Raw genomic sequence first — 22,678 nt, 5'->3', positions numbered from 1 at the left:
AAGCTAGTCCAGGTAAGAGGATTAGTATATTGCTGATATTGTATGGCACCCTTAAAAGAATCTCATAGAAGCGTGGTTGAGAGACACTGGGCACATCTTCATGTGACACTGTTGTTGTAGTGACATGCTATGGTGATGTGGCAGCACAAACTATGATGCTGACACTCACTGTAGCAATGAGCTACCTTGTGATTAGCACGTCACTACAGCGACAGCTGCTAAAAATAACCATGCACCACTGGGACAGCACAGTAATGGCCGTCCAGTGCAGTAACAGCCATCCGCAGTAATGGCTGTTATTGCACCGTCATTTAGTACTTCCTAAAGCAAGTACTAACAACTGCTTTGTGAGGGGCATGTGTAGATGTGCCCACTGATCAACATTAAGGTATGCGAGATCGGAATTGGAGCCAGGAAAAATGTACCAGGGGATGAATATGATCCTAGTATACAGTAGAATTGTATGCAGCTGATTTAAGTTATTCTTACCAAAGGAATAAAGATGTGATAATAAACAAGTGATAGTAAAACAAATGATGATACAATCAATTAAAAACACTGCAATTCCCTGTCAATTCAAACCATAATTAACTCTTAAATATAATGGGAAATTGGATTTCTACCCTCTAAGCAGAATATTCTTCCATCCTTCTACCCCCAGGATATTAGTGTTTTTTTACCTTGGAGGAAATAATCCAGAATTCCAGTTTTAATAAACTGCTGCTTCCTTCAGCCCCTGCTTCTAATTTTATTCTTTATTTTGGAATATACTTCTAGAGCGGAGTTTTATTTTATCAATGAATTAAATGCAAGTAGAATATCATCCACTGTAGTTTCTTTTGTTACATGTGTGACTCTTTATGGCCAAATGCTAATGCTCTGGGACACATCACCTCAATAAACATTAGTGTTTTAAGAGCAACTTTTAAAAAACTAATTAGTGACTGCAGGGTGTAATATGGAAAGCAGAAGACTCCTTAAAATAGGTACTAAAGCAGGGACAGGCAATTATTTTTGGGCGGAGGGCCACTTACTGAGTTTTAGCAAGCTGTCAAGGGCCACATGGGTAGCCCCACCCTTTGACAGGTGCCACGCCCCCTGGTCACCATCTTGTGACTGGAAGTCCCACCCCCTAACCCCTGACTTTTGCCCCCGGAAGTACTTCTTTCAGCAAGGGGTCTTGCCATCTCAGAACCAGAAAAATACCAAATTATATTCTAAAAAGTGAACATCTAAAACAGTGTGTGTGGGGGACACACACACACACACACACAGAGCTTGGGGTGGGGTGGGGCTAAGTTGCTGTGTCTTGCTGCCAGCTCCCCCTGGGTCCTACTGCCCCTGACTCCTGTCATCTTTGACAGGCAGCCAGGAGCAGATAAATATTTTCTAAATTTTTAGGGGCCCCATGGGCCCGATAAAATAGCCTGGTGGGCTGAATCCAGCCTGTGGGCCATATTTTGCCCACCCCTATACTAAAGTGTTTACAGCTATGTTTCAAAGCATAATATTGCTGTCTTGTTGGAAGAGAATGTCGGTGAAACCAGAGAGCTTATTTTCCTCTTATTTACAAATGTGAATACAATCCTGCCTTCTACAAAAAAGTGCAGTGCGGTTGATGCCTTGGAGAGCTGCATGTGTCAATAAGCATTCCCAGTGGGTCAGTCTGTCATGAGCTAATATAGAAAGGAACCTGGGGGGAAGCATTTCATAGATTCATAGATGTTAGGGTCGGAAGGGACCTCAATAGATCATCAAGTCCGAACCCCTGCATAAGCAGGAAAGAGTGCTGGGTCTAAATGACCCCAGCTAGATACTCGTCTAACCTCCTCTTGAAGACCCCCAGGGTAGGGGAGAGCACCACCTCCCTTGGGAGCCCGTTCCAGACCTTGGCCACTCGAACTGTGAAGAAGTTCTTCCTAATGTCCAGTCTAAATCTGCTCTCTGCTAGCTTGTGGCCATTGTTTCTTGTAACCCCCGGGGGCGCCTTGGTGAATAAATCCTCACCAATTCCCTTCTGTGCCCCTGTGATGAACTTATAGGCAGCCACAAGGTCGCCTCTCAACCTTCTCTTGCGGAGGCTGAAAAGGTCCAGTTTCTCTAGTCTCTCCTCGTAGGGCTTGGTCTGCAGGCCCTTGACCATACGAGTTGCCCTTCGCTGTACCCTCTCCAGGTTATCCGCATCCTTCTTGAAGTGTGGCGCCCAGAATTGCACTCAGTATTCCAACTGCGGTCTGACCAACGCCCTATAGAGGGGAAGTATCACCTCCCTGGACCTATTTGTCATGCATCTGCTGATGCACGATAAAGTGCCATTGGCTTTTCTGATGGCTTCGTCACACTGCCGGCTCATGTTCAACTTGGAGTCCACTAGGACTCCAAGATCCCTTTCCACCTCCGTGCCACCCAGCAGGTCATTCCCTAGGCTGTAGGTGTGCTGGACATTTTTCCTCCCTAGGTGCAGCACTTTGCATTTCTCCTTGTTGAACTGCATCCTGTTGTTTTCTGCCCACTTGTCCCATTTGGGAGTGGGGGGAAGAGAGATCTTTTCAGTTGCCAATCAAATTCAAATCCTTGTCTCTCCACTCACTGAAGCTGAATCTTTTTGAAGGATTAACATGGCTGTATGGAAATGAACAAAGGAAGAGATCTTATGTGGGAAGCAGACAGTGTATTGCTTTAAAGGACTGGCATCTCTAGCAAATAGAATGATAAAAAAGTGACTTCATTTCACAAAAAAGAAAAGAATCTTAGTAGGGTTAGAGGGGATTGTTTGTTTTGCTTTTTTGTTCTGATACTACCTAGAAAGCTTTCTGTACTAAAAAAATCTATTTAAAAAAAAAAAAAGAAAAGGATATTGAAAGGTGTCAGAATCAGAAAAGGCATCAATATTTGGGGGCTGGGAGAGGGGCTAAGCGGTAGTTTTTGTTTTCAAAAATGTCAGTAAAAAAAACCCACAAATGTTCAGGTGGCTGTAATATAAAAAATTGGAATGTCATTGCTTTTGGTATGGAATAATCTGTAAAGCTTCAAAGATGTTTTCTTTCTATCCTCTCTCTGAAGTTCATGATTACTCCTGTTTTGGTCAATACACCAAGTTTAACATGGAAGCTGTGCTGTATTTCTTAGCAGGTTCAGTTCAGCCATATGTCAGGGTGGGGTAGATAAATTGCACTGAATGCAGTTTGCAGTGCTAGGGTTTCTTGGATGAAAACCAAGATCTTAAAGTTGATCTGAAGTTCAGCAAAATCAATGGGAAGGCTCCACTTAACTTTTAAAAGGGCTTTGGATGTGGTCTTTGGTGAAGGACATTAAAGATCTTGTGGAAATTTTTGTAATAGTTGAATTAGCCCTAGTGTCCTTGGCCATGAATACCCTGTCCTTTCAATGTATGTAGTGAATACCTTCCTTAAAAAAAAAAAAAAAGCCTGCATTTCAGGGGTTGTTAAAACATTTTGGAAGGTTGGGGGCTAGGGGGAGAGGGAGACAAATGAGCTATTTTCAAAATGCTAACAGAAGAACCTGGTATATTTAAAAGGTCAGAGTCCCATGCACATTGGAATTCATAAGGGCACAATTTCCTATGGAACCTGTGATGATGGGACCACTAAAAGGAGCAGTAGGTACCAGTGAAACTAAGCCTGCTCACTAAAGTATATGAACACTGGCACTACCAATGTAAACATGGTTTCCTGATTTATGGACAAAAGGCAACTGGGAAAATTAAGCCTACTGGGTCACTTTTTCAAAATGGAAGCCCTTCTTCTGTCACATGAGCTAAACAGGAATACAGCATTCTAGAATAAGAGTGTTCATGCATAGAGTAAATCAGGTGCAATTAATCAAGAACAAACCATATGAAGAAGAGCTGGAAAGTATCTATTGCTGTGAGTTACTTGACTAAATTAACAGTGGGTCATTTTGAGATGCACAAAGAATATGCATCTTCATGCATTGCATATGTTGTCTAAGACTGCTACAATCCGCTATGGTGTAAATCCTCCGTTTAGATATTTAAGTGATGGACACTTTTAGGACAAATGATGAAATACTTAAGAAGAATTGGCTAGGTCTCAGGTGTCAAAGCATGAACTGGTCACTGAAGAAACGAAGAGAGTATTTTTCTTAATGTGTACAGTGTTGTAAAATGAAGCTGGTACAGTCTGGGGTGTTTATGTTTGTGTATTTACTTGCAGAAGCATCCGCATCAGGCACAGCAGTTGTAGAGGGGACTTGAGGTATCAATGGTTAGAGGCAGTGTAATCAATCCTTTAATCCTGTTCCTGGCTATGTAAGAGTAGTACCTGAGCTGCTTATAATGGTATTTCATCCTTTTTTTCCAAAGAATAAATTGTTAATGAGCCCCTATTGCCGTTATCCAGCAGGTTTTTTCCGTAATAAAATAAGGATGACTGATGCTTAAATTAAATTAAGCCATTCACTACAATAGCATCCCATCTTTTATGTTAAGTATTAGTGTGAAAAGGGAGCTCATTTCCTTTTAAATGCAATGTCTGGGTTTGATGTGATTTGATCTATTACTATAAACTGACTTATATTACCTAGAAAGTAGGTCACAGCTAAAGTTTAAGGTTTTCGTTGTTCAGTTTTTTTGTTTGTTTTGGGGGGGTTTTTTACTGCAACTCACTTTTTCTTTTCTTTTCTTTTCTTTTCTTTTCTTTTCTTTAACCAGAAAGACTAGATGAGGGAACACAATAAGCAACACCAGTTGACAAGCAATCCAGCTCCTGGTTAGATATAGCTATTCATGCCAGCACCTGTACAGGCCTCATTCGCCTTCAACAACGTTCTTTATTAAAATCCAGCAAATGGAAATGATGACCTCAGATTACCTCAATTTCTTCTGTGGAGGGCTTCTTACCTGATGTGGCTACATCACAGAAGGAATTCAGTATTGCTTTTGTTAACTGTTAGACTGCTGACCTTTTGGGAACCCCAGATGGAAAAATCGGAGTCTAGATTTGGGATGCTGTTGCGATAGTCGGCATTCCATAAACTGCATGCACCCAGTCTCAAAACTCCAAGTCAACAGAGCACTGAAATTAATTGTCTGCTTATCACCCTATTATGGACACCTGAGTTTATTTTATAGCCATTGCTTCCTGTTTTAATATATCCATACCCAACTTCATTTCCTTTCCCCTTGTCCTGACTGTTATGCAATTTCCCTGGGTCCTAAACTCTCTTTTCCCTTCCCTGTGATGTACTTGATGCTATCCTTGTGTCCTAGATTCTAACAAAGCTCTTCAAAATGGATCCCCTCTTTCTATAAATCTGTAGACTGCCTTCTTGTACAGAAACACTTGATGATCTAAACTGACCAGTATTTGAAAGCAAAGAGAGACTCTTGTCTACAGTAGACAAGTACAGTGCCTGTACACCTGTATCAAGGCTGCTATGACGTGCTGTAATTACAGCTTGTTCAAGCTTTAGGTAAAGCGCCCCTGCTGCCATTTTTCAGCATGGGGACGCTAATACACATAATGCTCCGGGCATTTTAATTAGAGCAGCTCTTGGACCCACTGTAATTAAAAGCACCCCCTTCCCCCCCCACCTCCCAGAGCATGTGTATAAACGCCATAGTGTAAGGGTTTCCCAAGCTGGTGTGGAGACTAATCAGGGCAAGGCCAAGCATCCTAATGAGCTGGTTAGCCCCAGCTGGGGATGAGCAGACTGCTTGTTTAGCTGGCTTCCTTGGTTTGCTACAGCCCCACATTTGAAAATGGGCCAAATAGCTGCCCAGTGCACCTCATCTCTAAGCAAGGCTAGGAACCTGTTTCATCTCTAGCTATTGCCAGCATCTGGCTTCTGTTCCTCCCCCAAGTATCTTAGATCCCCTGGTTCCTGGTATCCAAAAAATGACAATGCTGCAAGTTTTCCAGCTTGAGTCTTACTTCAAAGCCTCTGGTTCCTAAGTCTGTTCTCAGTGGCCTCCCTTTCTAAAGGGAAGGTTATACTTGTTTGTGGTGGACCATTTGCTGATCACAAATAGGCCTAAGTCTGGATTCTGCCTTGACTTGGATGCTGGCATTGCTCACTTCACCCTAATAGCATAGAATTGTTGTATCCTTTTAACTTTCATGATAAAAGGTATTTGTATTCTTTAAAATAATCTCACTAATTATTCCTCAGACACTTAATCTTTGACTGTATGGAGGGGGTAGTCAAAGTAGTAATCATGCTTGAAAGATGGGGTTGCAAATATACAGATGGAGAGCAAGGTCTCAGGATTTTTATTTATTTTTTTTTTTGGTTGATCACTTATTAATTAAAATAAATTGAGTCATAGTGGATTGGCACTTAGCAGATTTTTTTTAAAGATGTACATTCCTTTTGGAGCATTTGTGCTGTAATTAACCTTGTGAATAGATAAATAATAAACTGGGAGAGGATATTTTCATTTAGGAAAGGAGAAAGTTACTAGCAAAGTAAACCTTCAGTTATGCTCAGCCAGAATTCTTCCAATACTTGCATACCCTTTTGGTTGCTTTATGACCCTTATATTTCTCACCACATTTGCCATTTTATTTTTCTTTCTTCCCTCTTGGCTAGTCCAGAACAACATATTTTGCTGCTGTGTGGTCAGGGACTGTATTCCCACCTTGATTCTGTGTGCTTCTTCACCCTTCTGAGATGCCACAATAGGAAACTGAACTGTGGTATCTTGTATGCAAGTGCAGAATAAGACATGCTGAACTCTGCATTCTGCTTTTCAACCCAGCTATCATGTATCTTTTTTCCCTGCTTTGATCAATGACTTTCTCAGTACTGAATTGCTTTCTAGCTCATATGTTGTACAATAATCACTGTGCTTGAGGAATAGAAATACTGCAGCACACAGAGAAGGTAGACTGAGGCCAAATCAAAGTTGTAGTCTTGTGTTTAGTCTGAGATGCACTCTCCTACAGTCAATATTAATATTAAATTACCTATTCTCCTTTAATTGCATTGCATCAGAATAACTGCAGTCGATCAGATCATAAAGATTTCCCTGGGCTGTTCTTGCCAACTAATACAGGGCACACTTCCATACCAGGACTGGAATTTTTCAGCATTGATGAGGTGGAGAAGGGAGGCAAGTTGCTTCAGAGGTTTTTTCTCTTTCCCAGTATTTCCATCTCTTGTATGGAGCTATGTTCTAGATGAAGAATATGGGAATGGAGCCCTGTGGTTTCTATATACTGAGCCAAGTCTGAAATCCAATGGTGCTATGCCATTTTACACTGAAGATCCAGTCTGGTAGCTCTGCCTCCTCACTGCTTTGTGTGTTGTGTTTTCATTTATAAAGGTACAAAACATGTGCAAAACTGTGCCAGTCTGTCTTGTTCTTTGCACCTGCTTTGTACCACTGTAAGTAGATATACAAAGTACAAGGCAAGAGATAATCAAGCCTGTGGTTTTAAGGAATTCTACACATTCATTCCTAGTGGTGATATTTGCACCCTTGCATTCTGCTCCTGCGGATCCATGATGTACTACTGATATCATGATGTTGCACTAAGACAGCATGCACTGTGGGGTTACACAGCGGAGCTGAAAGCGATGTGGCTGACAGCCTTTCCTGATGATGAAAGAAATGGTTTCAGCTCAGTTTTTGGTTTGAAATATGTTACTACCACTTGCTTCTGTGAATCCTTCCAAAAACACTGACTGACTTTTCCTTGAACTTTGTAGCTTCTACTTTTGTTTGCCAATAAATGGTCAAAGGTAGCAGAGGATGCAGAGAAACCCATATTTCAATTCATCATCCAAAACCAAAATTCGGGGTCTGATTCATGCCTAGTTCACTACAATAGTTTCAGGCTGGTCTAACTGCATTGGCTTCCAGTGGAGTGACTGAGTTCACTGTAACGTGGCACCGATGATGACTGTTCTTCCAAATGCTGGGGGAGGGGCAGGATGGGTTGGTTATGCTGATGTGACAAAGTGGTGAGTCAGTCTCATTACTTCAAGAGCAAGATTGCCTTCTCTTCCATCTGTTTACTCTTCAAAGTCTCTGTTGCATTTAAAAACGAAGATAATGAATCATCCTGGTAGATCTCCAGTTCCAGTTCAAGACTCATCCTTCTATTATACCATATCCTTTGATACCTGCTAGAATGCATTTCTTGCTCATTATGAGTTTTGTACAACATTTCTCAGCTATACAGATCTGACTATGAAAGCAAAGGGAAGGGGAGGGAATAAAAACCTTGGCTTAGATTTCATAGCATTCCTAATATGAAAGAACTAATAGAAATCAATTGACTTATTCCAACTGTTTCTGTCTCATACACTTCAGTGTTCAGCCCATGATCTCACTAGGAAAGGATCCATATCTTCTGAGGATTAATCAACCAGAGTTCATCCCTGCAGCAGTTCAAGTTCCTGTGTTTGTTATCTATGACTTTAAATATACCTCAGATACCTGCCACTCTCAAGTCAACTCCACAAAGCATAACATCACTATTGAATGCTTAGGATATGGACAAAACAAGAAATTAAATGGCTTAAAGTGGTGGGGGATGTGCTGCTTGTTGGCTGCTCTTTTCCTGTGGTAAAGGAAACCTATGCTACTCTAAGGAATCCTGATCTAGATTGTATTTTCTATTTATTAAAGTGTTCACATGGGCAGAGTAGTGGATGTGCAGTAAGTCCCCACACCTTTAACTCACTGTTTTTGACATTTGTCCATAACCTTCCAGTACCTGGAATTCATGGCCTTAATTTTATTAAGGATTTGGTGTAAAATACAGCTGTGTTACTGAAGACTCTAACTTTCCATCATCTCTATGATTAAAACAGACGGCGCTCTCATAGCCAGGTTGTCCTAGACTGCTGCGAAGGTACCAAGAGAGGAAGTACCCTTTCTCCATGTGGAAGGGTTAGCTGCCACTGGAGAAGCTCACGAATGCTTTCTTTGTTCTGCGAGTTAAAATCTATGCTGAAAAGGGTGAAAGAGCTGTTGTTATGATTCTACTAGCTGGAGAGGTGCATCAGTCAGCTAGTCAAATGTGCGTTTCCCCTGTGCACCAGGAAGTGCTACACTGCCTCTAAGTTTGCCCTTTAAGTGCCACAATCTGTCCTAGTGTCTCTATACTAGTAGTTCTCAATCTTCTTATACTCATAAATCTAATGTAGGCAAGAGCACCTGCTTACAGTTAAAGGTATGAAAAGCCAGGAGCAAAATTGCTCCAGCTTTAACACTGCTTCATCAGGGTTATATTTAGAGCAGTGATACTACATTTGTGTCATTCCTGGCTTGTCCATATGGAACTGTTGGAACATAGCAGCTGCGTGCTCCCAATCTGTAGTTCCCACTTATTACATTCCCCTTTTGATATGGCTCTAAATGAACGTAGGTCCATATGGGTATAGACTGGCTGGTGCCTTCTAAGCTTGATTTGATGCTTTTAATGCTGAATAGGTGCTGCTCATCTGAAAGGATTTAACCAGTCCACAGCACAGAAGGTTCCTTTTGGGCTCAGACCAGAAGTTTTCTCCCAGCTGTACAGAGGTACTCAGGAGACAAGCACCTATGTGTGAGGTTAGCTGTATCATTCCTTAGGAGCCACTGGGCATATGTACATGAGACATTTACTGCAGAGCTGACTAACTGGCTCCTCAGTAAAGTCTGTGTCTACACATGCAACCCTATTCGGCCAGAGTAAACTAATAAATGCCACCATAGAATTGTACTTGTAAACCCAAGTACTATCCTGCAGCGGTGTTATTTACTGTACTGTGTATGTAGATACTGACAGGTCTGGCTGAGGCATGAGGGTGCTTCACTGTGGGGGCTGCCTGCCAGCGAGCCCCACACTGAAGCACCCTTGTGCTCCAGCCAGCCCCTCCACAGCGCATTGAACTGGGTTGGAGCAGCTCCAGGCTGGCACATGCAGACACAGCACCCAGGAGCATTAAACTCTAGCACAAACTATGCTGGAGTTTATTCAGGTGAATAAATTGCTTGTGTAGATGTCTTAATCATTCTAGTTCCCTGCTCAGGTGCATCTTTGACTGGTGGTTTGACTGTGACTTTATCACCATGCGAGCCAAGATGATTCTGATTATTATTAATAATGTAACAGACTCTTTTAAGCATAGCCAATTCCAGACAGGGTCCCTAGTATGACACTAGTATGCTACTGCTTACAAATTGTATATTCCCTAGAGACACCTTTTTGACATTTTTCCTAGCTTTTCAGAAACTTTTTTTCAATCCCTCTATTTTGTGCTAAACCATGTTGCAAGTAAACAGCTAAACAGTCACTTCCTGAATTCTAGTTCTTCTTTTTTCTAAATCCTCTTTCACAGCTGTCTCCTCCTCTTTATCTGCAAGCATTCAGAGCTTTCCAATAGCTGGCAGGTTAACAATAGAAAAAAAGATAGGTGAATCTCTATGGATTTTTTTCCAGGAGGGTTTTTTTAAACAAATCTGCTGAAATTAAATTTCCAATTGATCATGTCAACAGCTATTGCCATGCACCATTTGCTGAATTATCAGAACTGTCTCCAGCAGCCAGACTCCACAAGCTTTCCTGCTGTTACTGCAACCACTCTAGCTGTAGTGGTAGGAGAGTGGAGAGGCAGCTTTTTTGAGATTCTGTCACCTTAACCAGTTATATAATGAATTTGGTTTTTTTTTGTATCTGCCCTGCAGCTTCTCTGCTGTTGTAGTTTTGATGCTGCCTAACCACACTGTGTGTGGACACAAATCATAAGAGCCAACCATCTGAGTGAACTATCAGCGAACTGTGGCAGTGTAGTGAAAGATGAAGTTCAAACACATAGTGGAACCAAAGTAGCTGATTCCTTAAATTTCCACTCTTGGTTATTTTGGTCAAAGGCCATGTGTAGATGCTTAAGGGAGGTCTGCATTATAGATACAGGATGCTCAGTCTTGCTTCAAGGAAATAAGCACCACTCACTTATGCTCCACCCATGTCAACCCCAGAAATAGGGGAGAAAGGATGGCTTGGGACACCTTTAAGGCACCCATACCATGTCATTTCCAGGCTTGATGCATTGCATACAGAGTGGAAGGTGGCTGGTAGGGCTTATTTCCTCACTGATGTGACTGAGACCCCCACTGCCAACATACCCTCAGGATGCTCATATCTGAAGTGTCCACAAATGGCTCATACTGAGAAAGCTAAAAGTGCAGATTAAAATCTATCCCAACTGTGTAGTCAGTCCAATAAAATGTGTCAACCACAGGAATCCTGGTGCATATTGAAATGCTCAGCTCTTCCAATCCAGTGTGTCTTAAAGGCAAGTAGAAAGGAGAGTAGATCTGCACCTTATACACTAATCAAAGTAGACATATATAGCATAATTTTTCATGGGCTGAAGTGCACATCAGGTCCTATAAAGCCTCATCTGCAATGAAAAATTACATCCTATTAGCACAGTGGTTTTCAACCTTTTTTTTTTTGTGGACCCTTTTGGAAATTTTGAATGGAGGTGCGGACCCCTTTGAATGGTAAGTGTGAGTATTCACAAACTTTTGATTGATCATAGTCATCTTTTGCAGACAACCTGCAGACCCCCAGGGGTCCACAGACCACAGGTTAAAAACCACTATATTAGACCATGAGATAAACAAATGCAGTTTGGCATTCATGCTTTGTCCAGACCAAAGGAGGAATGAGCTGTTTTTGTGCCCAGGACAGTATCAGGGCAGCAGTGGCAATGGCTGCCAATCTCTTGTGCTTCCTCTAAGTTGGTGCCTGGGGCTGGTGCCCTGCTTGCCCATCCTTAGTTAATTTACTGGTCCAGACTAGGTGTGACATTTTCATCACCGCTCTGACCTCTGCACACACTATATTAAAGGAGACACTATATGCAGGTCTGGGTAGGGGAGAAATGTCCTGGTACAAGAACTGTAGGAAAGAATTGCAAGCTGTGTTCAGATGACCCCCTATAAGCACTGGCATAGGGAACATGTGAAGGCTAGGGCAAGGTCAAAGGTGGGAAGAGAGTCCTTTATAACCAGTGCCATCTGCAGGGATTTTAAGCGTTTGCACTCTGTTGATAGTACATTAGAAGGACCCATACATTACTGTAACGTGGAGCCAGAAGCTTCTGTTACTTTAGCAGGTTGTATTTAGGGGGTAAGACTGGCAGCTGGACAAAGGCTAACTTCTGGGAAGCTAGAAGGCCAAAACCCATGGAGATAGGAGCTACCTCTGGGGAGTAACTATCCCAGGAGCTAGGTGCAGAGCAGTAAGCTGCACCAAAGCAGACATCTAGGCAGCCTGGAAGCAAACAGCCACAAAAAGCTGGGCTAAGCTTCAGCAGAGAAAGACAGGCTGGTCATCAGGCCCAGAATGGAAACCCCCATCAGGGGCTGGAGAACCACCTGAGAGGAAGGGGTGGGGCTTTGGAGGCAGATAAAACCAGTATCTGAGACCAGGTAGTCAGTCTGGCCCTGTAGAGAGAGGAGCTCCTGGGCACATCTACAAGAGATGCCTAATGCACATTAGCCTAATAACACTGCAGTAGTGTGGCAGTTAAATGCGTTTATAGCCTACTGTTCAGTGTTATTAGGTTAATGTGCAGTAAGCATCATGGAAAAAACTATGCACTGGCACTACAGGTACTTTATTAAGCAAGTACTAAACTAAATGCACAGTACCTAAGGCATTAATGAATGTGTAGACCTGCCCCCTGAGTAAGATGGCTACAGGAGGTGGCTTGACCAACACCCAAGCTGCCCCAGAAAGCTGCAAGGAAAGAGCTAAGGGGGACTTAGAGCTTGTGGGAAAACTATGACCCAGTGTGAGGAGAGTTTTGTTATACAGCCAGTAGTCTTGTGTTTATGTTTGGATTAAGAGCAAGAGGACTGGGTTGTGCCTACATGGGAGGCCTGGAGGCCACAGAGGGTTGTCTGGCAGGGCATTCACTGTTAGGCAGCCTCGCTTGGGGTCAGGGACTCAGAGGGCTGGGCTGGTGCAGGTCAAGGCAGGGAGAGCTGAGACCAGCAGAGGCAGCCTAGCCTGTAGTCAGGGACCCAGGGCAGTTCTATATACATGCATGCAAAGTGCCCAGTGCTGTGACGCATGCAGTTTTATATAAGTGGTGAAATGTGCATCAGCATGCAGAAAACGGTGGCGGTCCACTTCCGAACTAAAACACATTGTGACCGCCTGGCCTCAAACATCCAGTCACGTGAGGCCTTGGCCCAAGTGGCCAGTGGTGTTTGCCCTATGGTCTCCTGTAGGCTGTTGAGTGACTAGGTGTTTACTCCTGGAGTGGTCTCCCCAATCTCGCCTGCCACGACTTTGAATGTTATACCAGTGTGGGGGAGCTGACCACTCGGGGTCCTTTTGCGGTATGGAGTCCGTTCGGCAGTCATCTACAGTTGGTCATCTACAGTCCACCTCCCCTACACCCCAGCCTCACGCAAACCCTCGGCAGATCACTGAGTCTTCCTGGCCGTACTCCTGATACCGTTGTACTCCTGGCAACAACAGCCTTAGTAGCCCTCTCATCTGGAGTACTAGCTCCCGGAGGATGACACGCTTAATTAGCCTAGAGTTGCCTGCAATCTCTAACTTGGGTCTCGAGACCGACTTCCTCCAGGGAATGAAGCCTGACCCATGCCCCCAAACAAAGGTGGAACACGAAAAGGGCTCTGCTGCAGCTATCTAGCTAGTGTTGCCTGGTCCTACTCCTCAACCCCTCCAAAAAGGGGAAACCCAAGGAACACTCAAAAACAAAACACTACTATGTTGCAAGGGACCCGTGCGGTCCCCTCCCTGGTCCTTCCACCAGGGTACAGAGCATCTTACTCCCTAAGAACCTGCAAGGGGTGCTAAACCCTACGTGTGGCCTGGGTAGCCAGTGGCATCTTGCCTGGGTCATCTCCCACTTTTTACTCAGCCCTCTGTGGGTTGTGACACCTCTTCCTCTTCCCTCACATTAGGGACGTCTCTCTTTGGGTGCCCCACAGCACCTCCATGGAAGCCTGGCCACTTCTTACATCCAGGGTCGGTACCCCGCCTCTTGTTACCTCGCTTCGCAGCCCCTCTCACTGCTCCCGCCTGATGCCTCCCAGAAGGAGAGTCTCTTCCACCTCCCAGGTGCCCCCGATAATCCCACCTGCAATGGCATACAGAGCCTCGTCCGGCTCTCTGATCCCTCTGCCACTGCTGCCTTCTCTGGCATCAGAAGCCTCTTCTGGCTCCTCACTCCTACCGGCAAGCTGTCCTCTGCCAGAGCGGGGAGCTCCTGCTGGCTCTCTTTTCCAGAGAGGATCCTGGGAGGCGCCCAGTGTTGGTGGCTTCCCCGGTTCTGCTCTCTCTCTCCCTCCACCTTCACTGATGGTTCATTTTATTCCTGCCGGCCGGTGATTGCCGATGACGTCCCCAGCCGGCTTCAGCTGTATGAAGGCACGGCTCATGACCCGCACAGTTTTCTTCCCTTGTTCCAGCTGCACCGTGGGTCCTGTTGCAGGTAAGTGTTTTCTTTGTATTATTTTTGTGTTTACTTTCTTTTTTTGTGAGGTTCTCATCCCCGGAGGTCCCCATTTATAGTTTGGGGTCCTTTCCCCTGCTCTCCCCTGGGATACACATCAAAGGTGTTTCAGTTCAAAAGTGCACCACCACCATTTTCTATGCACTGACATACATTTCACTGCTTATACAACTGCAAGCGATGCAGCGTGGTACACTTCAGCTCGTGTGTGGAGCAGACTTGATTAATCGAGTCTGCTCCAACATGCCAGATCTCCAGCATGTTGCAGCATGAAAAAGTATGTGTATAAATGGCCCCAGAGGCCTGTGGTTTAATGCAGGTCAAGGCAGGGAGATCCAAGGCCAGCAGAGGTAACCTAGCCTGGGGTTGGGGACCTAGGGAGCTGAGGGCTGGGACAGAGACACTAGCCATATGGGGGCCTGGGGCTCAGAGAGTGGGAGTCTAAGGCCATGGCAGGGAGGCTAAAGTTAGAGTAGGATTAAGCCAAGGGCAGCTAAAACCTGGAAAGGGGCTGAAGTCTATGATGGGTAGAAGCCAGACAAAGACAGCTTTGCCAGAGCCTGGAGGCTTGGCAGGCTAGAAGAATTAGGTAGTTAACTGGGCCACTAGGCCCAGTGGACAACTTAAAGTAACATCTGTGTGGTGTGGGCATGGCCATAGAGGCAGAAGAAGGTCACAAATAGCACTTCAGGAGCCTGGTGCCCTAAGGCACTGATAGGGCCAGAAGGAACCCCCACCCCACTTGGTGCTTAAAGGGCCACTGCGATCAGCTGGGTACAGGAAGGACTCACTGCCCAAAACAGGTTGGGGTCATGCTGGAACCCTGGGCAGTCTCCCTTTTTTTAAATAATATCATTCCATCAAGGTGTGGCAGGAAACAGAAAGGGGAATGAGGGACCTTCAAGGGGTCAGAGTGAAGTAGGAGCCATGTGGCCACCCAGGGGCGTCATGGCAGCCCCTGGGACCCAGTCCTACTATATTATACACCTCTTGGCACTGACTAAAATTACACTGGAGGCTATCCCAGCAGGCAGGAACTGGGCGGGGGGGGACCCTAAAGTTAGCTGTAAAGCATTTTTGCACCTACCTCTCCTGGGCACTGGGTTCTCTGGTACAGCACTTTTTTTAAAAGAAGTTTTGGAGAATGGCAACCTCGGGGATAATCTTCATGTCATGTACTCTTAACACAATGAAATTTCCTAATGTGGATAAGTAAGTGTGAGGGAAGTAAAATGTCCACTGAGAGTCTGCAGTTGTTTTGGTGCAGTTCATTCCACCTGAGAGGATAGTGCTTCAGAATAACAAAGGTTATTCCTATGAGTTCTTACTTGCCTTTATACCCTTATTTTCATGCTTGAATTAATGTGTGTGGACTAGCTTTATTGTAAATTCTTAAGTGAGCATTTCAAAAGGTTTGTTTCTTGCTGTGTTTGAGCCTAGTCTACAGTTCAGATTTAAATAAACATTTATACAGTGTCTGCAATCAGATTTAAAACTAACATATGTTAAAGCCACGCTACAAATTCAAGTGCCAGCCTACACTAAGCATGTTTCCCAATATATGGCTAAAAAGGCAGTAATTGTGTCTATTTAAAATGGGAAGACGGGGCATTGTGTTTTGGAGGATGTTGTCTTTTTAGCCTCACCCAGTTCAGTGATCAGTGCTACAGATCCACATTTTTATAATGTTAATAAGGCAGTTGAGCTGTGCTGCATACCAGCTTCAAAAGCATTGAGGGTCTGTTTGCTTATTTCGGTTAGCTGTGTGTAATGTGAGTCACTGGAGGCTGATTTTCTGTCCTCCAGGTGTGGTATATGAGTGGGGCTTTGTTGCCAGGAAGGGTTATAATTCTCACTTTCAGCTTTCCTAGGCTCTAGAGTTATATGCTTATTGTCTGGTTTCTTCTAGTTAGGCTTGGGCCTTTTCTACCTACAATACTCTGGCTATTTTTCTTCTCTTGCAGAAGTCCCTCTCTTACTAAAATTCAGCATTCCATATTTTTTGCCCTAGTTTTGGATTTTGAGTGCACTTTCCAAGGCAGGGAAAAAACATAAGTTCTTTGTTTTAATGGTTATTTAGATGGCTGTTAGATCTGGTGCTGAGGCACTGTGGGGATGGGCGTGTTAGAATAGGATGTTTGTATCTATTCTCAGCAATACCCTTTGTAATGAAGGATTTCAATTTTCCCCCATCTGTGCTAAATGAGAAGTCATCGAAACAAATTGTTTGGACCAGCTTGAGCAGGCAATGCATTTACAGCACGCTGTGTCCAGGCACAACAGCTATTTCAAGCAATTTAAAAGTGTTGATTCTACCTGAAAGTTAGAACAGGAGAGCTTCAGTTTGAGGGCAATGAAGCACTGCCATCTGCAAGTTCCTCCACCGTTGGAGGCATTCCAACATAAGCTCTGACAGCAGTAATACCTGCAAGGAGCAAGATGTTAAACTTTGTTTCCAAAGGTTGGTTGATTAAGGCTTAATAGTTTCTTATGCTCATTTAAGGTTCTGGTTCCGCCATCTTTACTCATGCTGAGTAGTACCAGCCCTGCAAAGTCATCCAACAGATTTCAGTGGGACAGTCGATATGGCAAAGTGCTTATCTATTGTGAGTAACGGCATTAGAATATGATCTTAAAGCATTTTGAAGAATCATGAAATAATGTTTCAGTGGACTAATTAGGGTCAAATGTACACAGATATCAGTTTGTATCTGCAAGCTTTCCATGTACATTTTTTGTGCACTATTTGTGCTGAACATGGCATTGTGGGGCTCCTGAGGCACAGGGCACAGAGCCTCAGCCCACAGTGGGCACAGGCAGCAGTGGGCACAGGCAGCAGGGCACAGAGCCTCAGCCCACAGTGGGCAGCCCACTTCTGCCCTGTGCACAAATCTAGGGGGCACATGTCCCCATGCCTCCCCCAGGGGTGCATGCAGCAGTGGGGAGCTGCCCCCTCCCTTCCCACCACTTGTGTCCCTGGATGAGTCTCCTGTGGCTGTCCCATGACCCGCCCTGGCCCTGGGGTCCCATTCAACTCGTCCCCACTACCTCCCTCACCATGGGGGCCTCAATCTGCCCCTCCCCCCACCTCTTTTCCTTCCCCTCCAAAGACTTACCTGTTTGGCACTGCTCTATACACCACTGGGCTGCATTCCTGGCCGTGTGCATGCTGTGGCTGCACACCTTCACATGGCATCCTGCTATGGCACCGATACATCAGCACACCTCTAGTGTGTGTCTTTGTCTGTGTCATTCCCACCCCCTGCAGCAGCCTGGAGCCCATGCTTCCCTGCAGCTCCTCTGCACTATCACCACTGCCCCACTGGGCGGCCTGGAGGCAGCTGTGATGGCGATGTACAGAAGCCCGGGGCTGGGCTCCAAAACCATGTGCACAATTAACTCATTAAAAAAATTAATACGTTAATTGGTTCTTGCGTTAATCATGCACATTAACAGCGATTAATTGACAATCCTAGTTTGCATTCATTCACTCACCAGACTGAAGTTTGCCTGATGAATCAAGTTTTCTGCAAATGTTTCATTTTAAAATATCAGGGTGTTGAGTGTTCTTGTCTGGACTCCTTCTTCAATTAACTTTCTTTTGTGGAGGTTGTACAGGAACCCACAGTTATCCACTCCGGTGGATTCTGTCTGGATTCTTCTACCTAGTTCCATGGCTCAGAGAATCTTCAAAAGAAAGTGGCACTTCTCCTTTCAGAAGCAATTGTCATTTCCAAAATGTCTGAATGCCAGAGCTGTCAGTTATGTAGAATGGGCCCGTGATTCTGACTGGGCTGGTTTAGCTGCAGTGACCCACGCTGCTCTGAACACACAGAAAACAGATTGCAGGCTGGCAGGCAGGTCCGGGTGTCATTGTCTGATCTGGATGAATCAGTAAGTGTGCCTTCATCTGCAGCAAAGCAGTTTACCAGCTCCTTTGACTGGACAAGGTGTCAAGTGGGTGGTGGTGACACTGGCTGTCAAATGACATTCACCCAATTTATTGACCATCCATTATGAACAGCTGATAAATAACAAAGCCATTCTTGTAAATAATGTTTCTGTGGATCTGGGTGGGATTTTTTTCTTTCTTTCTTTCTAGTCATCCATTACTGAGTATAGCACAAAGAGATAGTGTTTCATTATTGTCAACACCTGCCAGAGAAACTAGTCTCTTTCTCCTTCTTGAAATAGCTGAAAAATCCTACCACCTGATGAGAGGAAGTGCCTTTGTTTTCCAGAGATAAGTTTAAAAATTTGCAGAGGGTGTTATCTTATCTTTTAAAAGGTAAAGCTAGATAATACCTTTCTGAAATAATCCCACAACCTGGCTGAGCTAAACATGGGGGTTTTTTTATCACTCCAGATCAGTCAATCTGATCTAGAGATCAGTCAAATTGAGTAAGGAAATTATTGCTGCAGTACAGGATTACCTTGCAGTACTAGTCTTTCAAGGAAGTGAACTTTTTCAGCAAAAATGCTGGAATATTACCATACAACATGGGCCAGTGACCTTTTCAGGCACCAAATGAATGTGTTTACCTCCAGCTTCCTACACGCTGTGGCATTCCTTGTAAAAAAAGAATTAAGAAACAGAGGCCAGGTCCTCGGCTTCAACAGTGCTACACACACACGCTCGGAGCAGCTGACAAGTTCACCCTCAATTCTTCCTATGTTTTTTTAATAGCCACTTTATAAATTGTTTCCTTGCTTGATGCTGCTCAGTCTGATGTGCTGGGCTGTTATCTTTGCATCAGTAAGTGGGATAAAAGCAGAGGCTGCAGTTTAAACTGGAATAGCTCAGATTGTTGAGTTACTGAGTTGTCCCCTTGGTGCTATAAAAGTCTAATGACCTCCACCTTATTGTTTGAACACCAGTGAGATGTAAGCTAGGAGCTGCATTTCCCAAGCCCTGCTATTTTGGAATGAAGATGCTGGCTTGTTAAGGGCTCTATACCATTTCTTATTAACGATGCTCATTTGTGGAGTGCTGACAATGAGCTTAGCTATGTATAAGTGGCAAAGAAAGTTCCTGCCCCAAGGAAATAACTTGCTGTATATATTCTGCCATCATGCTGCAGGTTACAGCAAGATCAAGCACCAGAGGGGCAAGGATCTTATTTCTCAGAATCTGATTCCTGTTGTGGAATATAATGTGTGAGACTTTCTTTCTATTCTACCCCCAACCATTAGAAATGAATGCATTTTCTACAGTCTTACCACAAGTAGAAAATTCTAGGGGTTTCTCATCCATCACAATTCATAAGTTCTTGTCCTCAGTACATAATAGCATGCCATTTCTGAAATGCATCTGTAATCTAGGAGTCAAAAGGAAGGCACTTATAAGATGAAGAGCTGTTCTTTCTTTCCTTGCAAAGGGTCACAGAGGCCATATCATTGCCTTCTCTACAGTGGTGTCCTTTGAGACTACCCACATATTCCGTAGAGCTGCTTCTACAGACAATTCCGCGTGTGCCTATATGGTATGAGGCAGAGCCTTGCAGATTCAGAGCTAAATCTAGATTCAGAACTGAAATCTAGATTCAGAACTGAAAGCCCTATAGCTAAAGCAGTACTGCACTTAGGTTAATTATGCTGAGCAGCAAGCATAGTTGGATCCAGGATTTTGATGAGGGTGGTATAGAAGGTAGGTCATCTCACACACATGACCCACATTTTTCTCCAGTTAAAAGAAACCAGAAGCCTTACTGATAGGCTAAGGGGGTAACGTGATGATATTCAGTTTAAGATCAAAGCCAGCTTTGGAATATGCACTAATTTACTTACATATATTGAGTTATATACATTTATATATTTGTTTTAAAAGTCCAAAAAACCATAGCAAAAATGGTCAAAATAGTCTAAAGAAATTGTTTCATTGGTCCTGTAGTCATTATAGTTAAATGTACATCTTTTTCAGAGTTGTTAGTTGTAGTCATGTTGGTCCATGGACGTAGGAAGACAAGGTTCTTTTGGGTAAATGTGATATATTTTATAAGACCAACTAAACAGCTGGAAAAAATGTTCTTTGTAAGCTTTTGGGTACAACCACCCTTCTTCAGGCACAGAGTAATGTTAGGCCTCTTAAGTATCTTGACAGTGCCTCCAATACTTCACTGACTATCATTTCTACACCTGGGTTAATATTACTACATCTCCTGAGTGGTAAACATTTTTTTTTATCTAGAGCTAAAAACAGTCTGCAGAACTGTGAAATACATCAGAGACATTTCTAGGAATGGCTAGCGGACAGCAACATTTTAGAAGAAAGGATAGCTTGAATAGTTGAACATGAAGACTATTAAAAAGGACAGAGTTGTTAACACCGACGGGATGAAGAGAGTTTAGCAGGAATCAGGTAGATTATAGTGAACCATGAAGTCAGTTGACTCCCTCAGTGTTGCTAAAAATGTTGCCCTGTGGGGTCAGGCCAACACTCAGGATCTCAATATCACGCTGTTAGACAGGAGGGTGTGGTGTACAATTGCACACGCACGCATAAGTCAATTAGATGCACGCACACACTCTAGGTGCATACACCCCTACCAGGCATGCGCACACACTACCAACTCGGGCACATACATATCCAAAATGACCAGCCTAGGCACATGCATACCTATCACTAATTGAAGCACATATATGCTCTAATGATGATGACATGAAATCATACACGATACACACATACATACACATATACACACAGGTTAAACACTGACTCAGGTGACTGTGTGTGTGTATGTGTGTGTGTGTTGGTGCCTGTGGTACCTATGCTTGGGGTGCTTGGTAACTAAAGAGTAAGTGGCAGAGATCAGTGGAAAAGGCAATGGGGATGGGGCAATAGCAGTGGCAGAGATCAGGGGAAAAGGCAGTGGGGATGGGGCAATAGCAAAAAAACACTGGTTTGCAGGCAGAGAGGTGCTCAGGATGGCTAGAGTCACGGGAGCATGGGACAGGTGTTGGAGGTGGTGGTGAGCCAGAACCAGGAGAGGGAGAACTGAGACAGAAGTTAGAGGGGCGAGGAGCAGAGATTGGAGCAGGGCTGAACTGTAGTAAAGCAAAACCCAACTCAGGGTTCCAAATAACAGTTTTATTAAATGAACACTGTACTGTACACCTTGGTTCCTACACACACTCACACAAGCACTCCCACACACACTCGCACAATGGTAGCAGGAAAAAGAGACTCGGTGGAAGGGTTGGAGTCCAGGTAGGGAAGAGAAACAGAGTCCAAGTCCTTGGTTGAAGACAGGATGTCAGTGACAGCTGTCGCCGCCAGTTACCGCGGCGCGGGGTTCGGGGTCTTAGGGACCCTAGACGGCAGGTGGGTACTTTTGACTGATGGAGTGGAATTAGGCACGGATGCGTATTGGTAACAAATAGATTGTTTACTTACACTGCTGATGGTTACAGTGCAGGACAAGAACTAACTTAGATTACAGTTGTAAACAGGTACAGGATTTCTTTAAGTCGGTCTGCAGAGGTGTTCGGGCAGAAGTGTTCAGGCCGGCAGTCATTGGTTTACGTCTAAATTTGGGTCGGTGACAGGGAGTTGTTCTTGGTGGTTGATCAGTCCTCCAAGTTGCCTCTCAGGTGTTCTCTGAGGTCTCTGAGATGCATACAGAGTTCTCACTCTCTCACGTGCTCGGAGTTCTCCAACTTGGGCGGAAACTGCCCTTAAGTTTTATATGGCTAGCAAGCCAATCGCTAATCGCCACGTAGGAATAATTTAGAATCAGCCAATACTAGTGTGCATATTTGCATACGAATGGCGGGAACTTTTTTCTAATCTGTAATTTTCCACTACTGTAGCATTTGGTTACTGGGTTCAGGCATAGTGGAATTTTCCACTGTAACCTAGTTACTGCCACCAGAATGATTGACAGCAAAACTGTGCCATATGTATCAACCCAATGGAATTTTCCTCTGTGCTATACCAATTCTCCTCTGTGCTATAGGCATCTAATTAATGGGTTCTGACAATAGCTACCTATCCAGGCTGGGAAGGGGTCCTCCATGGCCAATCAGGGTCTTTTTCCAGCAGGTATTGTCCAGCGGGGGGTTGCCGGCAGGGCCTCTGGGTTGATAGGCAGTGTGATGTGGAGCGGGTCTGGTCCAGGTAAAGATGGCGTCCCAAGGAGTCAGTCTTCACTCCCCCTAGGATCTCCTATGGGGAGGGCATATCCAGACAAGGTCAGTC

The 22,678-nt window shown here is 44.2% G+C and overlaps 1 long non-coding RNA gene across 1 annotated transcript; it reads right to left on the bottom strand.

Annotated features, from left to right (window-relative positions):
* Positions 1–6,238: 6,238 nt before the first annotated feature.
* LOC132249366 (uncharacterized) lies at positions 6,239–22,381 on the bottom strand. The gene is made up of 5 exons (XR_009460835.1): positions 21,875–22,381; positions 19,702–19,799; positions 17,977–18,458; positions 16,798–16,906; positions 6,239–8,017 (listed from the first exon to the last, which is right to left on the bottom strand). It is a non-coding gene; the product is annotated as an uncharacterized LOC132249366 (long non-coding RNA).
* Between the last annotated feature and the right edge of the window lie 297 nt (positions 22,382–22,678).

Source organism: Alligator mississippiensis, chromosome 3 (genome assembly GCF_030867095.1).
Source record: "Alligator mississippiensis isolate rAllMis1 chromosome 3, rAllMis1, whole genome shotgun sequence".
In the NCBI taxonomy this organism is placed as follows: domain Eukaryota; kingdom Metazoa; phylum Chordata; order Crocodylia; family Alligatoridae; genus Alligator; species Alligator mississippiensis.
This window is presented reverse-complemented; position numbering and strand designations above follow the sequence as displayed.